The 26,849-nt window shown below is 45.0% G+C and overlaps 1 long non-coding RNA gene across 1 annotated transcript in view; it reads right to left on the bottom strand.

Moving 5' to 3' along the window:
- Positions 1-7,907: 7,907 nt before the first annotated feature.
- The window catches only part of LOC125940817 (uncharacterized), a 70,239-nt gene continuing 51,297 nt past the window's right edge, over positions 7,908-26,849 (bottom strand). The window contains exon 3 of the long non-coding RNA XR_007464026.1: positions 7,908-8,025. This is a non-coding gene — a long non-coding RNA (uncharacterized LOC125940817). The remainder of the gene's footprint in view (positions 8,026-26,849) is intronic.

Below are 26,849 nucleotides of genomic sequence, written 5' to 3'. Positions count from 1 at the left end.
CGTTAAACAGCTTGACTAACGTTAGCTGAGACACGCGCTATGTAAAGTTAGACGATAAAAGTTATAATGTTGTATGTTGATGCGAGTTGAAAAGTTACACAATAAGCTTCGCATTTCATAAAGTGGAAGGAAAATAAGGATAGAATCCTGAAGTATCAAAACCGGTGGGTGTCGAAGGTATACGAACTCTCCATGAGAAAGCGTACCATACTGTACCTATTGGGCGACAGTGGTGGCTCTGTTCCCTCTTTCTTAAGGATAGGGAACTTGACGACTTTAGCCCTCGTTCATAATTATTTCGGGATTTCAATAAAAAAAAGCAGTTAATTTCCGCACCATGGATTCATTATCTGTTGACTTCATATTGTTGTTAAGCGGATAAGGAAGGAGGAAGCAAGAGAAAGACAGAAGGCAGGGAGGTTAATAAGATTCACGTCCGGTTGGCTACCCTACACCGGGGAATGGGAAAGGGGAGCACAAAGATGACAGGGAGAGATAGGAAGGAAGGAAAGAAGGAAATTAGCGGTGAATTCGCTGACGCACTGACTATTAGTCAAAAACGTTCAAGCCCATCGTCCTCAAGGAGCACAAAAGTGCCTTGACCGCTTTGTGGGCCGACGAGCGATGGGGGCGGAGTTCCATCAGCACCTGCACGGAAAGCGGCCGACTGTCCAGTTTTTGTAGCGCGTTGGCAAGTTTTTGTCATGTCGGTTTTTGCAAGGCATGTCGTGGACAGTGGCGCAGAAAGTGGTAGATAGTTCCTTCAGTGTCGCAGACCTCACATGCTGCACTGTCGATGACTCCAATTAATGTAGAGTATGCCTTTGTGAAGGCATACTAGTGCCATACTAGAAGGCATACTCGGGTAATGTGCGTCGTGATTGGGTAATCCTGCGCAATGGCGATGGTTTCAGCCGTTGACGCACTGCGTGGTAAGCCAAGACATATCTTAAGGGCTTGGGCTTGAATGCTCTGAATCGTACGCAGGTTAGCCTTGCAGATGTTGAATATTGCAAGCAGGCTGTACCGCAGGAATCCAACGAACACCATGTACAGCTGTTAACATAGCGTGTATAAATGCTCCCCAACTTTTTCCTACAAGGAACCTTAACAGGTGACATATAGCAGTCAGCCGCTTTATCACGTAATTCATGGGCAGAGTCCAAAACAGATCTTTGTCAGTTACGACTCCCAAGAACCAGTGACTTCTGCTGTATGATATATGTTGTCCGTTGCTTGATATGCCGCAAGCAGACATTGATTGCGGATAAGAAGGCAGACTCAACAAAGGCACTCTCATATATAGTACCTCGTTGGCAAAATCACATCTCTATAGGCACCACGCACGAATTAGCTGAAGGAAAGACGGATTTACCTTTGTACAAAGAAATCTAGTTGTAAATGAGAACCCACGGCCGGCTAAGGTACGGGTGCACAAGGCACAAATCAAACACACACGCCGGCGAAAATGTAAATTTGCTAATGTTTTCATAGTATACTGTACCGCAATATGGCATGTAAAACAACATCCTGGTTATATCACACTGGACAAGTTGAGGACCGCGCGTGTGTATGTACTTTTTTTGTGCCACACGCACTTGCACAAACACACGTATACGCACTATTCCTTTACAACTTCGCAATGAAAGATGACAATGCGGATAACGTCGCTGCATTATCTACTCATCTACATTGCTCGACTGCGTACGGCTTCCCGCGGCAGGCCTCTGTCGCTCCGGCAAACATGCTCTGCTATTGCCTTACTCCACCTGAAAAGCTACACTTATTCCGATTAATTTTCTGTACATTGGCGCATATAACTGGCCGTATAAAGGGTCCTAATTTCAAAGCCACGAATAAGAAAAAATGCCCCTCGGTTATTACGACAAAAGAACACTAGCCTCTTGCTCACTTGTGACAAAAAAAATGAAAATGCTGACACCCGTATAATATTTACCCAAATACAACACAAGAATGTTAATTGAAAATTCTGGAAAGAAGTAGCCTCCTATTTTACACGGGATTTTACTTGGCGCGATGAATCATTATGTAAATTTCATTTCCTCTTTCACTGGGCCTAGAATGCAAGCGCCGGCAAAAGCATGGAGAAAACAAATTTTTTTCACACCTATGCAGCATTTATTGCTTCAGGACTTTACGCACATTTATAACACATTTTCAATTGAAGTGGCGGCACGTTTTGATTGTTGTTATGAATGTCAAACTCTTCATTAGGCGCCTATCACTCCGAGTGATTGATGGTTAAGTGAGTATGGGTATTGTGTGCGCAAATCACGTTATTCTCTTGGTCGGGCCATTCGCCTATTTGCTCCCGGGTCTCTCAGTATTTGCCTTACGGGCTGTTCTATCATCATTCCATCGTTCCGTATACAAAGGTAAACAAATAACCGGGAATTAAGTGTGCTTTCATGTGGAAGTATGTCATATCGTAGCAGGAAGATTGTTTATCAGCTATCCCTGGCTTTTTTTTTTTTTTTTTTTTTTTTTTTTTTTTTTTTTTTTTTTGTCCAGCGCTGTGCTGCAGGTAATGTGTTTCACGTGTTGTAAGTTAACCTACATGTGACATCGTGTTGCGATGGCAACACGCGTCAACAAGCAGGAGTTCGCTGACAAACAGAACCTCATGAAAGCTCGACTCGTGGAATTATTCGTTGATGTGTGGGTCTATTTAGGAACAATTCTAAGTCAGCTTATGAATGCCACGCAATGACGATGAAGGAGTTGACTTCTTTTCGGGCTACACGATTTAAGGTGGCCCACATAATTGTGCAAAATTGAATAAATAAAAGCATAATGTAAGTAAATAAATAAATAAGCCGTTTAATACATGGGGCATTGCTACAGAAAACATGCCGCAATTCTGGAATTAAATCCGCTGAGCACTGACGGCTTGTCCACTGCGTAGGCACCCAGATGCTAGAAGTAACGTCGATATGTCCACTCACAAACTTGCCACACTCACGAAAATTATGTTTACCAGTCTCCAGACAGGTATTTACAATTCCCATGCATCGCCATGTGAAGTTGACGAGCACGTTCCCTTTGACCCTCCTCGACAAAGCGTGCATAGACGACTGCACTACCTCGCGTTGTTCACTGACCTTTGTCAGAACAATATGAGATAGCGGAATGGCGACAACATAAGACGTTCCGGTAAAGTTCAGAAAAAACGCTAATACAAATTCTCAAAAACAAATAAAACGACCTGTAGGCTTAATTAGCTTTCAACTTTTCATTGTACTGCACATCATTCTGTACTGTGCTCATGGGCGGTGATAGTGACCGGCTCTGATCGCCCCCCCCCCCCCCCTCCGGGCCCCCTTCTTTAACAGCGGACAAAAAAATTATCCTAAGCAAGAAAAACTGGAAACCTGCAATGATGAAACCCGCATCCAGCTAACAGTAACGTCGTGGACATCTTAAGGACCTCTAAACCACCCTCGACAATGTAAAACCGCTATCGCGTGCTTCTCTCCGTGCCTTTTTCGGTCCCTTCCTAACACGTCGTTTGCCATAGCGTCACCAACGTGATGTCGCCAATCCCACCGCTAGGACGTCTTTAAGATGTGGTCACGTGCTTGCACTTCTTTGTCGTCTGGCTTGCCTGTCGTAAAGGAAATCGACTGATTTCATCTCGTCTAGCTCGTTTTGCAGCGCGTACAGCTGCAACTGCGTATCGGGACTCCCCAAAAATTGCACAGTCATTGTAAGCGGAAATTGTTGGTGTTTTCAACACGAGTATAAACGCGGCTTTCGGTACTGACGTAGTGCCCATGTGTCTTATAGATCAGTACGTAGTAGCAGTGCGCGGACCGCCACTTGTGAGACCGCAAATATGAATCGAATACCGCCAGAACCAAATCGTATATCGAATAATTTTTTAATAATTTTCAAACTATAAATCAGTCGTTCTCACCACAAATGATGCGCATATCCTATAGTATTCGCAGTTCTAAGAAGCTTAGCCAAAAGTTCGACGAAAGTTCGTCTGGTTCAACGAAAGTTCGCCTTCTAAGAAGCTTCTGTCATAACATTGCACGTTATTAAGCGTTCTTTATTACAGGTCGCAACGGAGCGTTCGAAACAAATATGCAGTTTGCATACAGAGAAATCGTCGGAGAAGGCAAATGATCGACGTTTATGAAGAAAAAGCCTGGCTCCCTGAGCCGTCTACAACGTTCTGTACAACGTAACTGCTTATGTCGTATTTCGGTTAGGTGGCTGCCGGTATGAAATTTATCGCACTTTTGCTCAAATTTTCTGTTTGCTTGCTCACACAAGAGCATTTAAACTATTCAAAATATTCGTGTTCACGAATACCAACTATTTGATTCGAAAGCATATTCAAAGAGGGCACTAGTTGTTTCCTCATTCGAAATTTTATAATATTCAGCGAGGATGAGAGATGCACCTGTGGGGAGGACAAAAAAAAGAAGCCAGGGAGAAAGCTCTCACTCGCCTTTCAGCTCAGAGTGGTTATGGCCCTTTAAAGCGGCTCGTGTGCGCTATGGGGACGTACACGTGAGTCAGCAAAGATCCCATTGCACTCGAAAATTAGCACGTCGTAACCCTTGCAAGGGAGGAAACATTTTTCAGGGAAAATAACAGTTCGGATGGGAAAGAACACAGCGAAATACTTGGCCCCCTACTGACGTCATTGGTGCTATCGTTTTGACGAAAACTGCGTCTTTTTTTAACACGCGAAGCTGTTTAAGCCAGCCGTAATTTGTGGTGCGTAGCCGTGGTAGCCATGGCAACCCGGAGGAGGAGGAGACCACGTGCATGCGCACGCGGTCTCCTCCTCGCCAGCACCCTGCCTTCCCGACCCCTGCCTCAATTTTCTCGGCGGCCCGCTGAGCCAGGAGAAAAAAAGTTGTCGCAGTTTCACCTGAAAGGTGAAGCATCAATTGCGATAGCAAATTTGTAGAGAGATATACGGAGTAATGATATTAGCTTTATCAGCTGTATAAACTTGGACATGCAGCAGCACCGGCAACGCGCCGAACTGTTGTCGACGCCGTCGGCATTTTGCCCGCGTTCGCTCAAAATGCGTGCGGCGTTGGTGACTGTTGCCGGAGCCTCTGATATAAATAGGCACTTGGTGCCGCAGCTAAACGTCGCCTCCCTTCCCTCCCCCTTCCCCCCCTCCCCCACGGCCTCTCGCGCATCGGAAGAAACGCGCGCATCGGAAGGCGCGTTTGCTCTACATATATGGTGATTGTAAAGGAGGAAAGAGACGCCTACTTCTGCAGCCCTTAAGGAAGCACGGCGCAGAACGCGCGTTTGTTCTCCGCCGTGCGTTCACTCCCCGTGAAAGAGCGCGTCCCTCGCGCCCTTTCACTCGCACATACAGCGTTCGGCGGCGCGCGGCCACGATTTCATCTCCATTGACGTCATACGGAACCTCACGGCGACGGCGACGGCGACGGCGACGGCGACGGCCGACGGCAATCTGCTTTTGAGTGTCCATATAATTGCTATCGCAATAAAAAAAGGCGAAAGCTTGCACTAGGCCGCGCAAAGCTCAAGACACAGCGACGCTGGCCGATTGATATTGAGCCGCTAGCCTTCAACGCATTCGGCGTCGGCAAGCAGCAGCGTTCTTGGCACTGTACCAACCTTGGCTAGCCTGCCTGCGTTTGTGGTATGCCAGGAACGCTGTCGCTCGTAGGCGCCGACGCGTCCAGCGCTAGCCACGCGAAATGTCGCCAACGCGTTCGGCGTCGGCAAGCGACAGCGTTCTTGGCACTGTACCAAACTTGGTTAGCCTGCCTGCGTTTGTGGCATGCCAGGAGCGCTGTCGCTCGTAGGCGCCGACGCGTCCAGTGCTAGCCACGCGAAATGTCGCCAACGCGTTCGGCGTCGGCAAGCGACAGCGTTCTTGGCACTGTACCAAACTTGGTTAGCCTGCCTGCGTTTGTGGCATGCCAGGAGCGCTGTCGCTCGTAGGCGCCCACGCGTCCAGCGCTAGTCACGCGAAATGTCGCGAAAGGGAAGGTACCTCCGAAAATGATCGCTCGAGAATAGTTTCTATATGCGTAGTTAACTTAAACCAAGTTAAGACCTAGCAGCAACCAAGTTAATACCTATAGCAGTAGCAGCCAGTAAGCTTCGCTGTGCCTAAGCTTTGTGCGACCGAGTGCAAACTTGCCTGTTTCTTTTTCTTTTTGTTACAGTATAAGCTAACTTGGTACTTATGTTTAGTGTTCTTCAAGAGTTCTTTGAGAAAAGATATAGATGGCTTGTGCAGCACGCGTCAATAGCAATTCCTGATTCCCGTTTATCTGCTACTGCTACTTTGTCGGTAATGAGAACGGTCACGAGCGCCAGACTACTAATGACCCGGAAGTAATGCTTTCCATCATTTAGAACGTATTCGGCAACGAAATTTTTGCCCACGTGTATATTACATATAGGCAGTGAGATGCCGAAATATACAAGGATTTCGCTTCCTTTTTTCTTGAACGGGGACTAAAGCAGAAATATCCACTTAACATAAAAATAATGAGTCAGCTGCACGATTGTGCATACGTCGAAGGAGGTATATTATACCGGAAACCAATCAGAAACTCGTTTGATTAGGATGTCTTCCGGATAATTATCCCATATTCGAGCTCTTCGTGCAATGTCGTCCCGTTTAGCATGCATTTCGACAGTGGGGAACATAAAGAAATCAGAATAAAAGAAAACTAAAAAACGTAGCTTGTCCCAACCCTGAGGAATATATGATAGTGTTTTGCCTAAGTTAGATAGTTTCTTCCCATTGCGGACTTTACACTCTAAAAAATGGTTTGCCCGGTATTTATGAAAGTTGTTTTAAACGGGCGTGTTGCTGTGACTTTTGCACGTATGATCACATACGAACTCGTCTGCAGATCAGTTGTCTTGGTTTTTTTTTTCCACAGCTAAATTAGATGGCAAAACATTAACTGACTGATTTCGAAACTGTAGGCATTTTGAAGGACAGAATGTTTTTCTGTATGGAAGCATTCAATTATTATTAACTGCAACAGAAATTTTATTTGGAGCAGAAATGTTTTATTGTAGCCTTGTCGTCACTGTTGTTATTGTTGTTGATATTGACAAGTAGCAATAGAGTTGGCTTGACCTGTACTTGAATGTCCCAGTGCTGTTATTTTTTGGGGAGATTCATACAAGTGTTTTCTATCTATTAGAAACACTTGTGACTCAATTATGATTCAAACAACACCGCTGACTAACTTTTCACTGACGTTATAGTTCATTTATATGTTTCATTCTGTTTTATACTTAAAAAGTTATTTTTAGGCTTGTTTGTTTCTTTTCTATTGCGATGCAGACTACGATGTCTCCAACGTTCACGCCTGCACGCATATTTGCAAAAGTGTAACAACTCAGTTGATGTCCAGCCCGCTTTCTGTTATTTCGTTCCTTTATTTGTGTCGACGTCTTCCTTGAATTCTGCTCTGCAAATGCGAGTGCCAGCTCCAGCAACCTACTCCCCCATCTGCTTAAATATCTTCGTTAAAATACAGAAATTATGCCATACGGGCCAGACAATTCAATCACACTCCATACTGTTTCATTTTCTTCGTTTTTGTTCATGCAGCTTTAAAATTATTTTCAACGAATGCATTTTGCCTGCGCCAGTAGGCTCCTGGCCGATATTACCCCTTACTGAGCATACTGCATGGTTCTTGAAGACATCATCATCAAGGTCTTCATCAAATATATGCACCTAGCGTCAACATCGTCATTATCAACATAAGTGTCTGGCGTTTAAACGCGTTCCGTGGACATGCTAAGGCCGAGACGTCGCAAGTGTCTCACGGTAGCATAGCCTTATACACGTATGGAACGGGTTAACAGCATTAGCAACATTTTTGAGGTTGGCTGACTTACTGAAGTTTGTGGCTTGTATTCTTCAACAGCGCAGGCATGTCCTCCGGCCATCAAGGACGCCAGGGGCGTGGCGATCAAGGGCATGGCCGGCCCCTACGCCGAGGGTGACGTGGTGCGGCTCACCTGCGAAATCGAAACGTGTAGGTAACCTGCAGATGTGCTCACTTTCATCCTGTGAACGCCACCCTTTAATTACTAATTGACGGAATATCTAGCTTAAGTATCACTCCATAAAATGAGCAGCTTCGTTGTCATTTTACACCACACTTAGCCAGTTCCGCGCATGGTTCTGTCCCCCACTTGATCTGTCCTGTTATAAATGTGTTGCACTATGTGAGCTGTTGGTTGAAAATATCTCGAATACTCCGTTTCACTTTGTTTCAAACAGAAGTAAGTAATACCAGTGTGACACGGGGATTTTGAGTGAGTGAAATAACTTTTATTACAGGTCCGGCGAGGACGCGAACTCATCGCGCACCCGGCTAGTCCCACGTCGGGACCGGCAGGTCTAGCCCACCAGCCCGGTCGCGGGCACACCGGACAGCCAGGATTTGCTTGTCTAGAGCGGGGCTACGCAGAAGCGAGTCCCACTCATCCTTGCTGAACTTGGGGTATCTCGACCCGCACTCCCAGAGCATGTGTGCTAGAGTGGAGGTCTGCCCACAGGATGGGCAGGCGTCGTCGCGATATACGTCAGGGTAAACTTCGTGCAGAACGGCCAGACACGGATATGTGCCGGTCTGTAAAAATCTAAGCGAAACAGCTTGCGCCCTATTCAATTTGGGGTGAGGGGGTGGAAAGACCCTTCTGGACATGTAGAAAAATTTTGTCACCTCGTTGTGAGTAGCGGGAGCATCCCTGTGGCCGTAGGGGGGAGGGGTGTCGGCTCTCCTTACAGAGGAAGCGCGGTCGGTGAGGTCGCGCGCAGCCTCGTGAGCGGACTCATTGAGGTTCGGGGGAGCACCCTCGACCGACCCTACGTGAGCGGGAAACCAGTGAATCGAATGATGCGTGAGAGCATCCGGATTGGAGACGCTAAGAAGACGAGCAGCCTGCTCGGCGATGCGACCCTTCTGAAAAGCCCTAACTGCCGTTTTGGAATCGCTGTAGATCTCAGACCCACGAACGGGGATTTTTAATGGCGATCGAATCGAATTTCTGTAAGGTTGCGGAAGGAGCGAATCGGGAGCCAGGAATTCGATTCCGATCAGACTCGATCGCAATCAACCTAGCTAATCTCGGAGACTTTTCTAAAAATCGGACTGCCCTCACTTTCCCTCCTCGTTAACTTTCATTGATGAACTGTGCTCACGTGAAGTGGCGACCAGCTTCGGCGCGCTGCCCCACAAGCTCGTTGTGGTTTTGGCATGTCCGAATGCTTGTAACCTCTGAGAATTAAATCAGCGCCTTAACCCCTGCAGTCTCACAGCGTACACATTTCTGTACGCGTCTCATTTCTGCACTTTCGGCGCACCGATGGCAAGGAATAGACCACGTACATTATGCATAGGGAAGGTTGAACACCCTGCTTGCCTTAAGCGGCTCCGCTTCACTTCTGAGTGCAGTGTCTCGCTGCAGACTCTGCTGAAGGCCCTACTATGTTTAACGGGGACGTCCGACCCGCAACGTTGCCTAAGAATTGGGGAAAGAATAATGTTTCCTTTTCCACAATGTTTACAATTAATAAATAACTTGTGCATGCGATTTCTGACAGCGATTTATTTCTTTCTATGAAGAAACTCGCCATGAACGAGTATGTTTATTTATTAAATATTTAATGAGTCTGCCATTATGACTCACTATAAGATGCACAGTGAGACATACTACTACCTTGACGTGCTTTCGAAGGATTCTCCCGCACGTTGGCATGAAATTTGACACATTCATCGATAATCGATCATAATTCGGGAGTAAAGAAGTTAATATATAGAATACTTGAAAAAAATTAAACGCCCGTCTTAAAAATAACATAGCGCAATCGTCTACTATGAAGAAAAACATTCAGGGAGCTTAAGTTGTGGTGACAAAGTACAGCTTGTGACAAGCACACACACTGACTTACTAGTAGGCGAACTTTACGAAAATTCGGCGTGGTCTATTTCCTCTACACGTCTCGATCGTCAGACAACCGCTTCTACTGCCTCGAAATGATGTCTGTCGTTTTCGTCCAATGAAGGCAGCCGAGGGTGATCACGATGTCACGCGCGATTTTGCAGGCGACCACGACGTGACGCTGCCGTGGTACCAGAACGGCACGCAGCTTACGACGGACGGCGCGCGGGACGGCGGCGACACCCGACGGCGGCTGGAGGAATCTCGTTACCGTGTGCCCTCTGAGTCGCCGTGATCTGCACTCCAACGTCCCTTGTGTGGCTGCATGCAAGCAACGTCTCGCTACCGGGAGTGGCTACATTGATTCTCGACCTGTACTGTGAGTGCACTAAATGAGGTGGTCTTAGCTCTCACCCGAAATCCTGCAGAGGTACGCGTGGCACACCGTTCCATTCACCTGCCCAGGTTTACTACCCGCATCATACGTCTCTACTTGTTCTACCAACTCAATCGCCCAACTATCAATCTGACGAACTCCATCCAGAGACGTCCCGATTCAGACCACGCTGCGGCATATACTATGCGCCACAAAACCGCTGCTTTGTCACCTAAATGCGTTATTACAATACCAGCTACGTAACTTATCGACGCCATAGACAATCTCCTGACTACGCTCCAACAGCCTCGACCCCGTCATCGAATGGCATGTGCTGTGGAGCGGGCACGTATGCGTTACACAAAAGCAGCAGACTGTGAAGCCTTGATCTTCACCTTCACCTCCATTTCCTTCACGCCTTGTCTCTGGTGTTTCCCGAAACCTTTCCCCAGCTTGGCGAGGAGTAATAGGCCGGGAGCAGAACCCTCAGGCTTATCGCCTCTCCACCGTTCCCCCATTAAACTGCCCTCTATATACAAATATATCATCCAAATGCAACGTTTTCAACATGCTTCAGAGTGGTAACGTGTACTTTAACGATGCTTACCTGCATTTGGTCGAGAATGGCTGTTTATTGCTAGTTCCGAAAATGTATATATATATATATATATATATATATATATATTCATTTTCGGCACTAGTAGTAATAGAAACGTTGATCCACTTCTTGAAAACCAACGGCTTATTGTCAACGTTTCGGCACCTCTCTCAAGACTCGAGGTCGGTCTCACCCCAAAACTTCGACAATAAACGGTTATTTTTCACGAAGCGCGACCATTTTTCAATAATATATTCTGAAAAACTTCTTCTAAAAAAAGTCCATCCAATAATTTTCGCATATAATAAAATGTTTTTGTATGTTGTCTTTGTGGGGCCGTGTCCTACGTTTCTTTGGCACTGTGTTACAATTTTTTTTTGTCTAAGCACGCGATGAACAAGTCCTTCTTCTTAACTGCAAAAGTATATCAAGTTTTGCTATTGTTATAGTGGACCGTTGGTAGCCACACTGTCGCAGTTAATAATCGGCAACTCAAGCACCACAGCACATAGGGATTTTTTTGGTAGTGATGAATTGCAATTAAATAGCCCTTGCGCCACTTTTTCCAACGTATCCTGTTATCATGTCTGCCACCATATGTCAATGCTTCTTCCTTTCTGCGCAGAGCATGCATCAACCGAAAACGCCGCCTTGGTGCCGCCCACGGCCACGACGATCGCTGTCATCGTCTCCTTCGGCGCGACCGCCACGTTAAGGCCTAGAGGCCACCGGTACAGCGCTGTGGTTCAAGCACCGTAGACGGAGATTTCGACTGTCGAACGCCGCCGCTGCTCGAAAGCACGCCGAACACAAGGCGTACCTCGCTTCAAGCACTTCGAGCAGCTGACACCGCGGACTCGCGCCGTGGGAGTTTGCAATAAACGACTTCAATTACATCGCAAGTGCGTCGTTCGCGTGAAAGTATCACCAGAACAAGGCTGCCTGTACACTTATTACTCAGCTGCATCACACAGAGTATTTGGCCCTTCACGCTGCTACCTATATGTATATAAAAATCTACCCGTGTGCCTACGTGCATTTTTCTCCTAGGAGGGATGTTATCATACAAGGCGGTAAAATTGCCGAGCTCAGTTAAAACATGTGTTCTTATATTATTGCAGCATCTATCCTCTAACTGTCGATTTCAGTTGAATCTACAACCTGCAGGTTTAATTGGCAACGTAAGTGGCCGAGGCTGCGCGCACTCGACAGGCCAATGAGAGTGCCGACCCACAGGAAGTACCTCTCGCCAAGCAAGCGACAGCCACGCCAAGACGGCCGAAGCTCGCGAAGCCCGTCTCACTCAAAAGCACGAATTGTATCGTGGCCGCATAATCAACATTTAATCATCGTCTCATTTCAACCACCATGTACGTGGACCTTGTCTTATTTGGCGTCGACGTTTGGCTGACGCTTTCTCTTTTGCCCTCTATCTAACGCGTTAGTGCGCATCTCCTCTTCTACTCCAGCTGCTGCAGCTGAGCGCTGGGTTCGAAGGCCAGCCGGCCGGATATAACTGATGGCTTCGTGTACGCATTGTTCTCGCGTGCCTAGTTCGCTTTGAAGCGAGCGGCAGCGCGAAGGTCAATTCGATCTCCGCTGCTACCGCTCTTCATAACGCCAGCGTTCTGACAGCGAGCGTCCGTGATCATCGAGTGAGGTGTGTTCATGTTTTCCTCTGCCAACGTGCTTCTTCATTTTGTTAGTAAGCGAATGTTATCAGCAGTTTATGCAGCTGATAAAACGGCTTACCTTACTTCGTATAGCTGTCTAATAATTTTCTATCGCAATAAATGCTTCGCCTGTCGGGCGAAATTGACTTTTTTCTAAATGCTTCATACTTTCAGTGCGCTTCTTTCATCAAGTGCACTGAATTTTCTTGCGGGCTATTTAAATATCTATAACTACAATAAAAGCATGAAATTTCACAATTGTGAAGTCAAGAAGACAAGTGTGGCGCTCGCTGTTATGCGCAACTAGTCAACTTCTGAATTTAATTTGTTCCCGCTAGAAGCTAATAAGAAGCGAGCACAGAGTAATAGCTTTATATTGAACCCTGAACGAATATCAAGTATTCTTATTATCGTTTTTTTTTCTTGTTAATGGCCTTCGTTAAAACTTTCTTGGGCGGTACAGAAACTACTAAGTGTAAGAAATATGGTTCATTGTGTATCTTTTTAAGTTTTCCATCTTCAACCTGTATATGACGAATGTGTTTCTAATTTCGTGTGACATAAGCAATCCAGTGCTCGCTTACGCTTGCCTCAGTCATTCCCACAATTAAACGAGAAAAAAGTACCCCACTCGGCTGGCGCATGCAGGTATTGAATTCTCACTGCGAGATATGGCACCGCGTGCTAGAGAAGGCTGTCAAAAAGCTTGGATTTAATTTGCAGACTCGGCGTTGACTCTCAAAGCACCTATGGCCTAGTTGGGTTCAGATCAGGTCGATTTCAGCGGGCGATGATGGTTATTCAATACTTCCGGACACGTTCAATATTTCCTCACAGGCATCAGTTTATAGATGCTAATAATGTTCTTGCCCATAAGCTTGGGTGAAGTGCACATTTTATAAAGTCCATTTTATAATCGTCAATCTAGTTAGTGGTGTTTTTAGAGTAGTTATGCTCATCTGTAGTACGAGCATAAATATTATGATTGTAATAATCTGCGATCCAAAAAAATCATTTATAACGTTGATGTAGCGAAAAATCATTTCCGAACGTCTTTATTGATTGAGCGCTTGTTGAAACTGCCTCTTTTTCTAGCAATATTTCCAACTTTTGTTAGCAGACATTACAATTCGTCAACTGCAATTTCACAATTTCAAAATGCGTCCTAAAGGTTTATGCGCTATTTCAAACTACTAAGCACAAAATCATGAAGTACTAATTTGCCATTATTACACAATGTGTAGTAGACTGCGCTTAAACGGAACTCGAAGGAACAGGAAATAGAGTTCCGTTTGTCAGAAGTTTCGTTTCGGCGAAGGACGCAAAAGTCGCGAACAATTGTTTGATTTTAAAAGCGTGGAGTGTTTCAATTTCACTAGGGGAAAAATAAAATACCTTATTGTACTCTGCTTGGAAAATCACAGCTTCTTTCGCACAAGGTATTTATTTGTTCACACGCTGTCGCTTTTTCTACTGTCGTCATTGTGCACAAAGGGACGCGAAAACTATGTAACGTGAACGGAGCAGAGCAGTTGCTAATGCCACGAGAGTGCAACTGGCTGATGAATTGGGTTTTATAGAATATTTGGCATCACTATTTGACTTGCTTTTCGACCTACTACGGTTTGATATGAAGTATGACGGCCGACGAGGTTAATGATAACAAACTGGTCTGTCGACGACTCCACGTTAGCAACGTCACAACGACGACAACGGCGTAATGGAAAGTGAGTATGGACAAAAGAAAGCCTACTTCTGGCTGTCGCGACCCCCACTGCCAAGGGCTTCGGACGTTTTCCGTGGAGCCACTGTCACGACAGCTGCGGCTATTTACGTGTAATAATTTAGACAAGAAATAGTTAACAACAACACCTCTTTGGCTGATCACTGTGCACTACCTACTGTAGAGATGGGCAAAACGGCTCACTTTAGTGAGCGGCTCGGAACGGCTCAGCTCACTGAAATGAACCGGTTCGTTTTAACGGCTCATCGGTTCACTTAAACGTGTAACCATTATTATGCAGAACGATATACGTATAATTTAATAACCGTGTTATTGGTATTTTTACTAGGTTTAGAGGATATTTTTGCATATATTAAAAGCGTGAATTTTTAGTTGTAATGAAACTTTCTCTTCTGATATTGGGGATAAAATACTTATGATACTGTAACAGGCAGAATGTGACGTACTTTCTTCAGAAAAAAAATGTAACTTCATCGTCATTACAGAAGCGTGTCTGTTTTTGTGGTACTTTAAAATCAACTTTCGTCAAAATAAGAACACAGAATGATTGTACATTATCTTTCGACTTTATTCATTTATTCACATACGTACGTTCACTATAGTATGAGTGAGCTGTAATGCCATGCAAAATGAATGTAGACATTATTTCTTGAAGTACAATACAAAAATCATACGAGAGATCCACAATACTTCCGCACGTACCTTTCGTTTTTTTTATTTTTATCGTTTTTTTTTTTCCTCGAGCGCACGCGCGATACTGGCGATCATGCTATCATGCGCCAGGACAGAAAAAAAAATAAAAAACATAAAAGTTCTATTACAACACAACAGATCATTGGCCTCGTTTTAATGACGTGCTAATGATACACGCTCAGAAAATGCACTGAAGTGGATGTCATGGGCGACATTTTCATGACTTCACCAATTGGCACCAATGAAGACCACGACGTAAACAATACGTTCACCTGTTGTCTTTAAAGACAAGGAAGACGATGTTCGACGTGTTATTTGATCAGCGCACGATGTGCGATCGGTGAGAGTCGTGAGACACCGTTCGAACAGCAGCACGCAACGAACGGTACCATCCTTCGCCAGTTAAGGCTGCTTTACTTCTCCCCTCGGTGGAATCGGGTGCCACACCATAGGACGCACAAAAAACCAAAGGGACTGCTGCACACACCACACACTGCGAGCGAGTACCAGTAACGCGAGTCTGCCTACACCGGCCACCGTTCGTCGGTCAGAAATCGAAACCTCGAAACCCAGCAGAAGACCCGGCTCTGACGGAACGGTTCGGCACGGCTCATTCAAAGAGAAAGAACCGGCTTCCTCACTCCGAAAGAACCGCCGCTCACTTACTGAACCACGGCTCCCTCGCTCTACAAAAGAGCGGGCCGGATCTTTTGAGCCGCTCTATTGAAGAGCGAGGGAGCCGTGGTTCAGTAAGTGAGAGACGTTTCTTTCGTTCTTCAGCCGCAGGCGAGGGGGTGAAGGCGACTCTTGCGAGGAAGGGCGGGAGGGCAGTTGCTTTCTCGTACCGATAATAGATGGCGCGGAAGTCGCACCCAGCAGAAGACCCGGCTCTGGCGGAACGCATCGGCACGGATCACTGAACGCGAGAGAACCGGCTCCCTTTCTCCAAAAGAACCGCCGCTCACTTTTACTGAACCACGGCTCATTCGCTATTTAAAAAGAGCCGCTCACAAGATCCGGCTCGCTCCTGAGCGAACCATCTCTACTACCTAGGTATACGTTGATCAACGTTACGGTATTCCACCAACCAGATAATCGCTAACGGTTCGCACATGTCATCTCAGACTGCTATCGACTGAACACAACACTGCAGCAAATACGGGGCGGCGCTGTTTTAGTGAGTCTACGTATATCTCTTTGCTGTCGAAGGCTTTCATGCATCGTTATATTCCGCATCATCTTATACGCAGCTGCAAACAATTCATGCTGGCTTGTTACTTCTCCTTCACTGCTTTGTTTCATTTCATGGCTTCGTACGGTACGGCCAGTTGGGATGCCCTAAAGAGAGTCCCTCCATGCATTGTGATTTGAATATGAAAGTACGCGCGTCCTCCCTATCCGTCAAATTTGAAGCACTCCGTCGCGCCCCACGGTGACAAAAAAAAAGAAAACTAAGAGAAGAATGCAGAAATGAAATTTTAGGATTTGCATCGCCGTAAGTAATGAGACGTATGTAAATTTTGCACGTCTAGCATATTGGCATGAATTTCTTTTCCGCTTGTTTCTCAGTATGCGCGCACGATTCACGTGTTGTTTGGAATTCCGGGCTGATACTGGAAGGTGAATGACGAGTTCCAAAAACGTGCGAATTCGGGGCAGTGGTTTGAATGTGTGACGATGTCATCAACATCATTATTCAAATTCCCCCCCATTCAAAATATTGAATGATGACCGTCACACCATATTACTTTGTTCACAATCAATATATCCATTAAACTACTAAAAATCAATCGATCAATGATAAAAGCACTGGCAAGAAATCACTGTAAAAAGATTGATGTAAGAAGCGTCCTGCTGTTAAATGTAGGTGGATTTTTGGGACATAAAAGTTCAATAGAAAATTTATGAAACACACTGCTTCTTTCTACTTAACCAAGCACGGTTCCTTTCACTATTTATGAGGAGGCCTACCACATCAACATTTTCTTAGCGGAGAGGTGAAGTGGCATATAAAGACTAAAGTTCTTTTCTAAACGTACTTGTAAAACTACTACATGCCATGTGTCTTTGCTGCGCTTTTGTGATCAGAATCTGCGTCGCTCTTTGAATTCTCCGTTTTCAGGCAGCACAGAGCACGGTTCTTTAAATTTTCTGAAGACAAGTTTTACTTTGCGGACTTCGCAAAGGTTTGGTGTGCCTGGGCTCTGGGTATCTTGTAACCACTTCCACAAAAATAACGGACATTTCGCGCCTCCAGAGCACCGTAGCGAGTAGCAAAATATATGAAACGTAGGTCTCAGCGAGACAAGACGCGAGAATTAGTTGCGGAGTAGATAAAAATTAACAATACGGACGTAATTACCACCAATATATAGTCGAAAATTTAAACAGATTGCACCATTAAAGCATTACACAAATTAAACTCGACCTCTCACTACAGCCCTTGCATGATCGTCGTGATATATAGCCCTGCTATCCTTATTTCATAAATACGTCCATAACACAGCACCATCAGTTCTGCCTCTTGAAACTCCTCATTACAGGTCATAGCGATTGTACAATATGTCCAATTTTCATGCGCATCTACGCAAAGACCAATTAATTTAATTACTCCGCTCTTCCGAGAGCCATTCGACTTTTGAACGACCTTCCTAACGCCATAGTTTTTGAGAGGGACCAGGAAAACTTCCGGCTTCTTCTTACAACGCATTTTTCTAACTCCACATAACCTAACTTATTATTTTTGTCTATGCCTTTCCCGTTATTAATGTGCAACTACGCGGTAAATGTTGTTTTCTTATAGTCTAACTATGTCTTGCTCTCCCTGTACTCCTATTGATTATGTTTTTCTGTGTGAAATTTTGTTGTTGAATGAGCTGTCACTTCCAAAAGCGTTCGGTTTGTTCCTTGTACATACTGTAACACTATATTACTGTATATTAACGCATTTCTTACCCGATATTTTTGTATATGTATTCTCATGTCTATTTTACCTATTGTTTAAGTTACCCTTGATTGTAGTCTCCCCCCTTACACAATGCCTCTAGGGGTCTGTAGGGTATTTTAAAATAAATTAATTAATTAATTAATTAATTAATTAATTAATTAATTAATTAGTTAATAGATCGCACTATCTGTGGGATCACATCACCTAGCTTCTTGTTCAGAAGATTAATGCGTCATCCAAGTGTCCATTCTAAACAAGACAAAGTCGAGGTGATTGCGCGTGAAATGCTGTACGAATGAAATACGAAATGGTTGAATACTGAACATAAAAAAAATTGCCGCCGAAGCACTCCGTACAGATGGTTAACCAGCGAAGCTAAACGTGCGGCCCCGGTGTTAATTAATGGGTTAATCCCGACGGTTCATTAAGTGTTTCTCAATTATTGATTACGTCTGTGTTTCTTAATGAGGTTACACATATGTTCGGCTGCGATGGAGAGAACGACGTCACTGACGGCATGCCCGCAGTTGTCTCTTGCGGTCGATGTCTCGGGCAGCATTCGCCCGCCATTGCCGCTTGCGATTCTTAGAAATTAAATTGATTCAAAATTATATCTGTCCGTTACGTAAGACAATAAATGGCTGATAGCCCCTTAAGCAACGGCTCATACCCCCGTAAACGTGGCCTCCCCATTACGACGACAGAAGAGAAGTGAAATTGTACGCTGGAAGGATGAGCGGCAACGCCGCCAGCTGTGGAAGAAGACGACGACGACAAACGCAGGAGCAGTGGCACGAGCGCGCGCCGAGCACGAGCATGATAGCAAACCGAGGGACGCCAACGAGCCAGCTGATGATGATAGTTTCTGTATACAGGTGACGGACAGACGCTTTTTTCGTTTCGCCTAGCCATATAAAGCTTCGCTTTAAAAATGACAGAAATATACGTGATAGAGAGATGTAACAAACATTTAATCACCAAATCATTTGAACCACCGCGTATTTCGACCATGTCTTCTTTAGCGTCGACACTGTGTTGGCCCTTTCTTTTTTTTATATAGTTTCGGTTTCGTGTCCATGTTAACGATGACTTTGCTTGATAAGCAGACTTACTTAATTGGTACGCCGCAATTTTATATCTGGTCTTACAGCTTGCGTGAAATTGTTACAATGTGATTTGAAGTGATTACAAAAGTCCTACTGTGAAATGATTGGGGAATCATGAAATGGGAACTCATTTGCAAAAGTCACTCACAACTTAGTGTTATTTGTGAGCGGTGTACGGTACATCCCGGCGTGATTTTTGCAAAGTAAAATCACGAAGAGTTAGCGAAAGAAACGGAAACACGAGTGCTTGTGTTTATCCTTCTTCCATTAACGTTTTTTTTTTTTTTTCTTTCTGCAATTCGTTGATTCGCGCAGCAATATTGACTCCATGAAATTAGACTGGCTCGCCGATTTCCCTATTCTGATCTAATGCACAATGCATCAGTTTTGTCCTCTTTAGATATATTATTAGTTTCATGTTTACAAAATTATGCTATATTTATTTATTGCTCAGTTACAGGGTTGTTAACTTCATGCTTGAGGGTGTTTATCTGTTTCTTTTTTTTTTGGAAATTTTAACAATTTTTGTTAAAGAGAACAATTCACAACCGAGATGACAACCAAATGACTGTCTTTAAAAACAACATTTGGCGCTCCAGGACTATGAAAACTTCATTCCAGCGCCATTCCGGAATTTCGGTTTCCGTTGCATGCCATTGTATTCCGACTGTGTGAAAAAGTGGAGTAATTCCAGAGTCATTCCAACTCCGGATTTCGAGTGATTCCACCATCATTCCAACTCCAGTGTTACCACTTCGCAACCCCCCCCTCCCCCCTCCCCCCGCTTTATTCCACGGTACTGAGTCGGTGCTAGTTTATACTCATGCCGTACTAGTTATCTCAATACCAATGAATTAGCCTTAAGTGCAAGCACATATGGAGGTCACTTTTGCAGCAGTCTCTACAAATCACAAACTGATGGCATCGGAGCACGTAACTTCGTCAAACTAATCATGAAAAGTTAGTTGTTTACATGAAAGCAAGGCGCAGTCCAGCCTCATCACCCTTGTTCAGGTGATCATGGCAATTAAGACATAGCGGCCATGTCAAAGACATGGCCGCTATGTCCTAATTGCCCGGGCGACCCTGTTTCGAATGAGCACAATCACGACGCTTAGAAATGTACAAGAACAGCAGCTTTCTGAAATGGCTGCTGCCGACAAACGACACAGTCATGGAAACAAAGCACTGCCGAATCAGCTGCTGAAGAAAAAAAAAAGTTGTGCTTGTTGCCAGGCCGTAGCGTAATGTTACCTCTGTGGGGAAAAAAAAAAAAAAAGGGGGGGGGGGGGGGGGGGGGATCCAACCTGACGTCCAAAGTGGACCCTATGAGAAATAGACAGAATCGTATTGAAGCCACAACAACAACAACAACAACGACGACGACGACATCAAATAGATCAATGGAGAAAGTACGTTATCGGGCAATCTGAGCACCAAAGATAAAGAGAAAGAAAAAATATAGAACAGAAATTCGCGCGAGACATGACAGAGATTTGTTGCACAGTAGTTTACGGCTTAAGGATGTTTCCTTGTCCTGCGCAATCTCACGGGACAGCGATTGCCAATCATGTTACGTGTGTCCCAAAGTGGAGCGCTTATAGCGGAAGTCATTCCATCTGGGCTGCACTGATTGTCATGGATCTTAGATAGCGCTGTCGAGTGGTCTTCAAGCAGGCGGATGTTAAATCTGCATCCACATCATGGACCAAATCAATGTTTCGCCACCACTGGGCCCTGCGTCACGTGATTCCGCAGGTCCGGTTTTGTGAAGGCCGTACTAAGTCGTGGGTGATCCGATTTCTATTCGATTCAATTTATTTCATGCGTATTGACAGAACTCAATAAAATCAATACACACATTATTCAGGCAGAGCTACTAAAGTAAAAACTGGAAGCTGTATCTTCAAGATGCAATGAAAATAAGCACAGTTAAAATAAAGCCAACCGCACTAATCGTTATAGGATGTAAAAATAAACAAGAAAAGTGTTGAATAGGTAAATGACAATGCACGCGCTCAGACAAAAAGTAACATAGCGCTAAGATAAACGAAAAATGAATTACTGAAAGAGAAACATATTTGCGCAAAAATTTTGTAGGCAGAGTATCTCTCATCATAAAAAGCTAACAGAACGTCATTGGTAAACGAAAAGGAAGTGGACTTTCTGTGATTCAGCTTGATGCTCAAAGCATGACGCTTTACTTTTGCCCTAATGCCATATTGCTGAATGTCTCACGGCATGATGCTTTTATTTTGCCATGACGCCAGGTTGCTAAATTTTTTAGAGCTTCACCTTGTCTGTCGAAATTTTATGGTGACCTTGCAATGAGCAAAACGAAAGACTCGCCCCGACGCAGCCTATAGGTGAGTCTTTGCAATATGTCACCTTGGGAGTCCGATGGTAACGGCTTATAGTAAAAACCACTTTTCTCTAGCAATTCAAGCTTCAGTTCTTTGGTGAAACAAATCGAACGTAATGGCGAACGTGGCAACTCACTCTCCACTGAAGTTGTTTTTCTTTTCTCTTCTTCATAGCTTCTATGCGTCAACTGGCATGAATAGTTGTTTTATTTACTTGTTTCTTGTCGAAACGCTCGTTTCGTGCTCCTGCAATTGAACTCCTATGCTTAGCAAAGAACGCAACACGTTCAATATGCAGCGATGTACGATGCGATCAAGGCGACGCCTAAATAATAAAAGAAACTGCATTGGGCGTCGTGTGGTTAAACTATATAAAACCAACCTCACGCCAATTCATTGTGAAAAATGCTCCATGGCAAGCAAATACTACGAACGTGCGCGAGAGAAGTCGTTCCGTCCCACAGGTTTCGTGGCGCGAGAAAGTGCCGCATATATCCGCTATCCGTGACCGCAAAAAGGGGCTACCGATTCGATTCAGGAGAGAAACCCCACTTTTCTAGAGTGCCTCATCGTGGTAGTTTCCATATTCCCAGGATACAATTCTTTTGTTTTTACGTTGGGATTTAGGAATATGCACAAAACGTTCTCAATGGCGCTGCACAAATCTAGACCCGGAAGGTGGATTTCAATCTCGGCAGAATATGGAAGTCGTGGAAGGAGCGCCTCCAATGTAGAATTGAGAAAGAAGAGTTTTGATCGCTGAAAACAATCTATCCTGTTCGCGCTTTGTGAAATCTATGGAGTATTATATAGGCGCTCAACAAAAACAATAGCGATGAAACAAAACAGTCAGAGAACTTATAACAGACAAAGTGAAATTCAGAGTCTCATTCACGCCATACTACTTCCTATAGTTTATTTTGCACTATCTCAGTGTCAGTCAGCAGCACTGGTGCAGAAAGCGACCCGTGTTTAAATCATACTTCCCACTCAGAAAACCTGCTCGTTAGTCCTATTAGAGTTCGAGTCATTATGTTGGCAATTTGTATACAATACGCGTGCGATCACGTATTTATGGCACTCATCCCGAGCACTCGTCACAAGCATGTAATGATAAACTTCTGAACAATGACTAAGCAAAAAAAAGTAACTCAATGCTTTGTTTTTCGAAAAATAACCTGCTGAGTGCACAGACGTACTTCCAGAATGGAAGGGTCATGACATAAGGCAGCTCGTGCACTCGTTTTGGGACTGTCCGCTGATTCCAAATCAGTTTCCAAGATATGACAAAGATCAAATCAAATTAAAAGTATATTGAGCATCACATGGATGTCTAGAGGCGCGAGCAAAGAGCTTACACAAAACCTTCTTAGGTGTCTGCGCCTTTTGCACAAAACGAACCTTAAGGATCGCATTCTTCGGGTGTAAAGAGCAAAATAGTTCATTACACTACGCTCACAAAGCAAAGAGTACACACTTGTTAACGATAAGGAAATGCAGTGAGAATTAGCGCACGTACGTTGTGCAAAAACAAAAAAGAGTCCAATGATTGGATAAAAATAAATGTAATAGTTGAAAACGTAGATAATAAGCGCACAAAAACATTACAAGTGAATACAAACTAATAAAAAAAAAGATCACCTAAACTATTCCTACAAAACAAAGGTACAAACAATACTTGACAAAGTGTAAACAGCAAGCAGACTACGAACACTTGTTTTAGTGGATATGCGTTAGATTTCATAGCTATGGCCAATTAAAGTTTCTGTCGACCAACCACTGTGCGAATTTCGTTAAGTACCAGTCACTGGCGGTCATTGTGTTGTTCGCGCCGTAGGTTCGCAAAAGTTAAAAGAAATAAGGTGGGAAGCCAAAAATTAAGGTGTACATTTTACTCTTTTGCATGGACACTTATCTTTTAATAGTTGCATGCCCGGGGAACTTAACATTCCGCTTCCGTTCGGCTGTTAGCTCCTACATCGAGCTTTCTGAGTCATATCCGGAACATAAATTATTGCGCGTTAGTTATTATAGCTTTTTTTTTAAGAAGCGGTCTTCTCCGCATGTGTTCTCTACTGTATGGTGTTTTTGAGATCGAACACAACTTGAGGACACGGCAGCTGAAGTAAGGAGAAATAACTGCCGACATGACCCATGATGCAAACCTTCACGCACATTTAATGTAGAATGATACATTTAGCTATGCTATCGTCCTGGAGGTAAAGTGAGAACAAGACAAAACGAAACAAATTCAGATCCCTTCCACTGCTGTGAAGATGGAAGCAAGCGAAGCTGTGACTATGGTGGATCTGCTATAGTGAATTTATATATTATTATTATTGACTATATTGAGCGTCTTTGGCATGTAGGTCAAAGAGCAAGGACACCGGCGTCTTGTTTTCGCCCCATCGTCAGACTAGCTTATGAGCCACAGCGTTCGTAGCCTCGGCACACTGCACGGCATTGTCGGGATCCTGACGTCAGGATCCTGGACGATGTGGTTAAAGAGCGTCTGTCCCATAGCGAGTCCAAAGGACAACTGCTGATAACAGTGCTATCGCAATCTCTACTTCACGAGACAAAGGGACACAAGGATTGGTGGGACGTGCCGCCGCTGAGTATCGCGAGACTTGAGAAAGAGGCATCGGCGGAGGCGAGGGGCATAACAATGGACCATTCATCAACCGTTTTGATACTGCGGTAAGGCACAACTGGCTGGAAAACGCCACGCACATGGAGCCGAAATTGTTGTACACGCTGGTCGGTCTACGGACGCGATCTCCTGGAACCTAGCCCTTAACAGCTTCGCTGTAGAAAGACGTACAGCCTTTCGCAGAAATGTACCGGCTACTCCGCGTCTTCACTCATGGTCAGGCTGCGCGTGCCATAGCACGCTGCCCAATCTCGGACGCCATGCTTTAGCATAGATATGGTTCGACTGTGTGGTGCGGCACCCGTGTCGCTCTTGACAATGCAAACATGATGGCGAGCAAGAGAGTTCGTTTCAGAGAGCTAAAGCATTCTGTTAATGAGCGCGCGCAAACGAAAAGCTTCGTTTAGTTGCCATATAGCGAACGCAGTCTGCGAGCTCGCACGCGTTTCTCGTCAGTGAAGTGGACTGCCAAAGTGATATGAAATACAGCAACAAATGTAAAAAACGTGGCACACAACGTACAGCCTGCGTACGGCCGACCGCAAAAGTTTTAGGAGAACGGATTTCTCGAAATGATCAATTCACCTAGTGGCATCATCACCCGCACTAAAATTCAAGTGAGCAGTGCGTACGGAGACGTGTGCGTTGCACCTCGCGTTAATAGGGCAGGTTTATTGACAACGATGAAATTTCTGTTTTCCTTCTCGGATACTGTGCCCCCAAAACAGTGTGCGGTTGAGCCTACCCTGGCCACTGTGCTGCCATCTCGTTGAAAGTGACAAATGCAGGCGCAGCCTTCCGTTGCCTCCGACCTCTCGGAAGCCGCCCGAGTCACTGCATACTCGCAATTTTCACACGAGAGCATCAAAATTGGATTTAACCGCTCTTTCGGCGCATGCGTGAGGAGCTGTGGTGACAAGATGGAAATGTGGGTACTTTTGGTCCTCGATATTTGTCTTCGCCTGGGTAGTACGGAGGAGTACATTGTTTCCTCTATTTGTCCAGTAGATAGCGCGGCGAAGAAGCCACGCCCGAGGTGAGAATGTTGTACGTTGTTGCGACGGTAGCATATTAAAATCTGATAGTCACAGGGGCATACGATTGGAACTGAGGTGTCTTCTTGGACGACATTAATGGCGAAGCATTACGTCGCGCCGATGCATTGTCTATTAGTGTCGTTGAGTATACCGCACCCTTCAGGAGATTCGCGGGAACGGAAAGCAGTTTATGAAATAAAGTGTTTGTAATTTGTATGTGAAAGTAAGAAAACTGAACGTCGCCATGCAATTTAGTGGCCGTGGATCGTTGGGAGAGCAGTACAGCAACACAGGCAAATCATTACGCCGTATCCATGTACGTTAAAACGCTTCGACGAATTAAAAACCATTATGTATGTTAAGGTAAAAAAAAATGAACGTCGCCATGCTATTTCATAACAGTACGCCCTTGTGAAAGCTGTACAGCACCACTGATCGACTACGTGGTACAGATTTTAGTGATTCTGGGGCACGTGCGCACATTGCATAATAAAAGAACGCGTGATTATTCCCCGTTACGATCTTGTACACGGAGCACGCTAGGTGGTCGAAACAAGGGCTCAAATCGCCACAGCCACGTCCGAAATGTCTCTGAAGGCCTGCCAGAACATTAGGCGTCTCCGTGCTTTTACTGTGACAGGAGGCGTGACGGCGGGTGCGCGCGAGTATCACACTATGTTCCGTGACAATGACCCCTTTCCAATCTTTGTATGCTTCACGGCAATGCACTTTATATGCTTGACCGCGTAACATCAGAGCATTGCGGCGAAGCTGATTGTAGGAAACCGCCATTATACAACGCGATAGAAAACACACGTTCAAAGGCTTTTCGTCTGTTCTTTCCCCTCTTTATTGAATCAAAAGGATAACGTACGGATGTGTCCGTGATATAAAATATTAATAAAAAATTGTAGGACGCTTGAGCTTCGCCTCTAAGAGAGGAACGCGATAGCATTCAAAGATCCCTGGCTGCTTATCAGGCTTCCGGGTAACTGCAGCTTTCTTTTTAACACGAAAGTGTTTTATGCCGGGGTCCACCAAGACTTCACTGACGTATTTCCGTCACGGAAATACGTCACACGAACATACACGAACATAATACAAAGAAAGAAACCAGAAGAAAAAGTTCCACAAACATGCAAAATTTGGAAATCGAACCCACGACCTCTCGGTCCGCGACGATAGATCGCCGAGCGTTTAACCCATTGCGCCACAAATGCATTTGCAGAGAGCTACACAGACGCACCTTATATATCTAACACTCCTCCGTGTACCCGCGCTCTTGCTCGGGGCGGTGCCGCCGCCTACGAGCAGAAAAGAGAAGTACTGCATTATGACACTAACGCGCACCGACAGTGAACGCTTCGGTGGTCTCAGCACTGCGACGCCTCGATGCCAGCATTCGAAGGGACGCTGGCATCAAGAAGCACTACTAGGTGGCGTTCACCGTACTCAGCACAGCGGAGCGTGGCCTCCGCAATTAGCTCTGAAAATGTTTCTGAAGTTGATCGCGGAGGGTGCAATTACGACGCGCTGTACGCGCTGATTTGACTCGGTGACGATTCAGTTACGTGCTTTGTCTTGCGCGTTGTATTATTGTGTCAGTTACGTGCTTCGTCTTTCGCGTTGTGCTAGCGTGTGCAGCGTAGTGCAGCTTCCATATGCACGACGGTTGCTCATGGTCATCGACGTTGGTAGTCGTGAT

This window comes from Dermacentor silvarum, chromosome 10, assembly GCF_013339745.2.
Source record: "Dermacentor silvarum isolate Dsil-2018 chromosome 10, BIME_Dsil_1.4, whole genome shotgun sequence".
Lineage (NCBI taxonomy): Eukaryota > Metazoa > Arthropoda > Arachnida > Ixodida > Ixodidae > Dermacentor > Dermacentor silvarum.
This window is presented reverse-complemented; position numbering and strand designations above follow the sequence as displayed.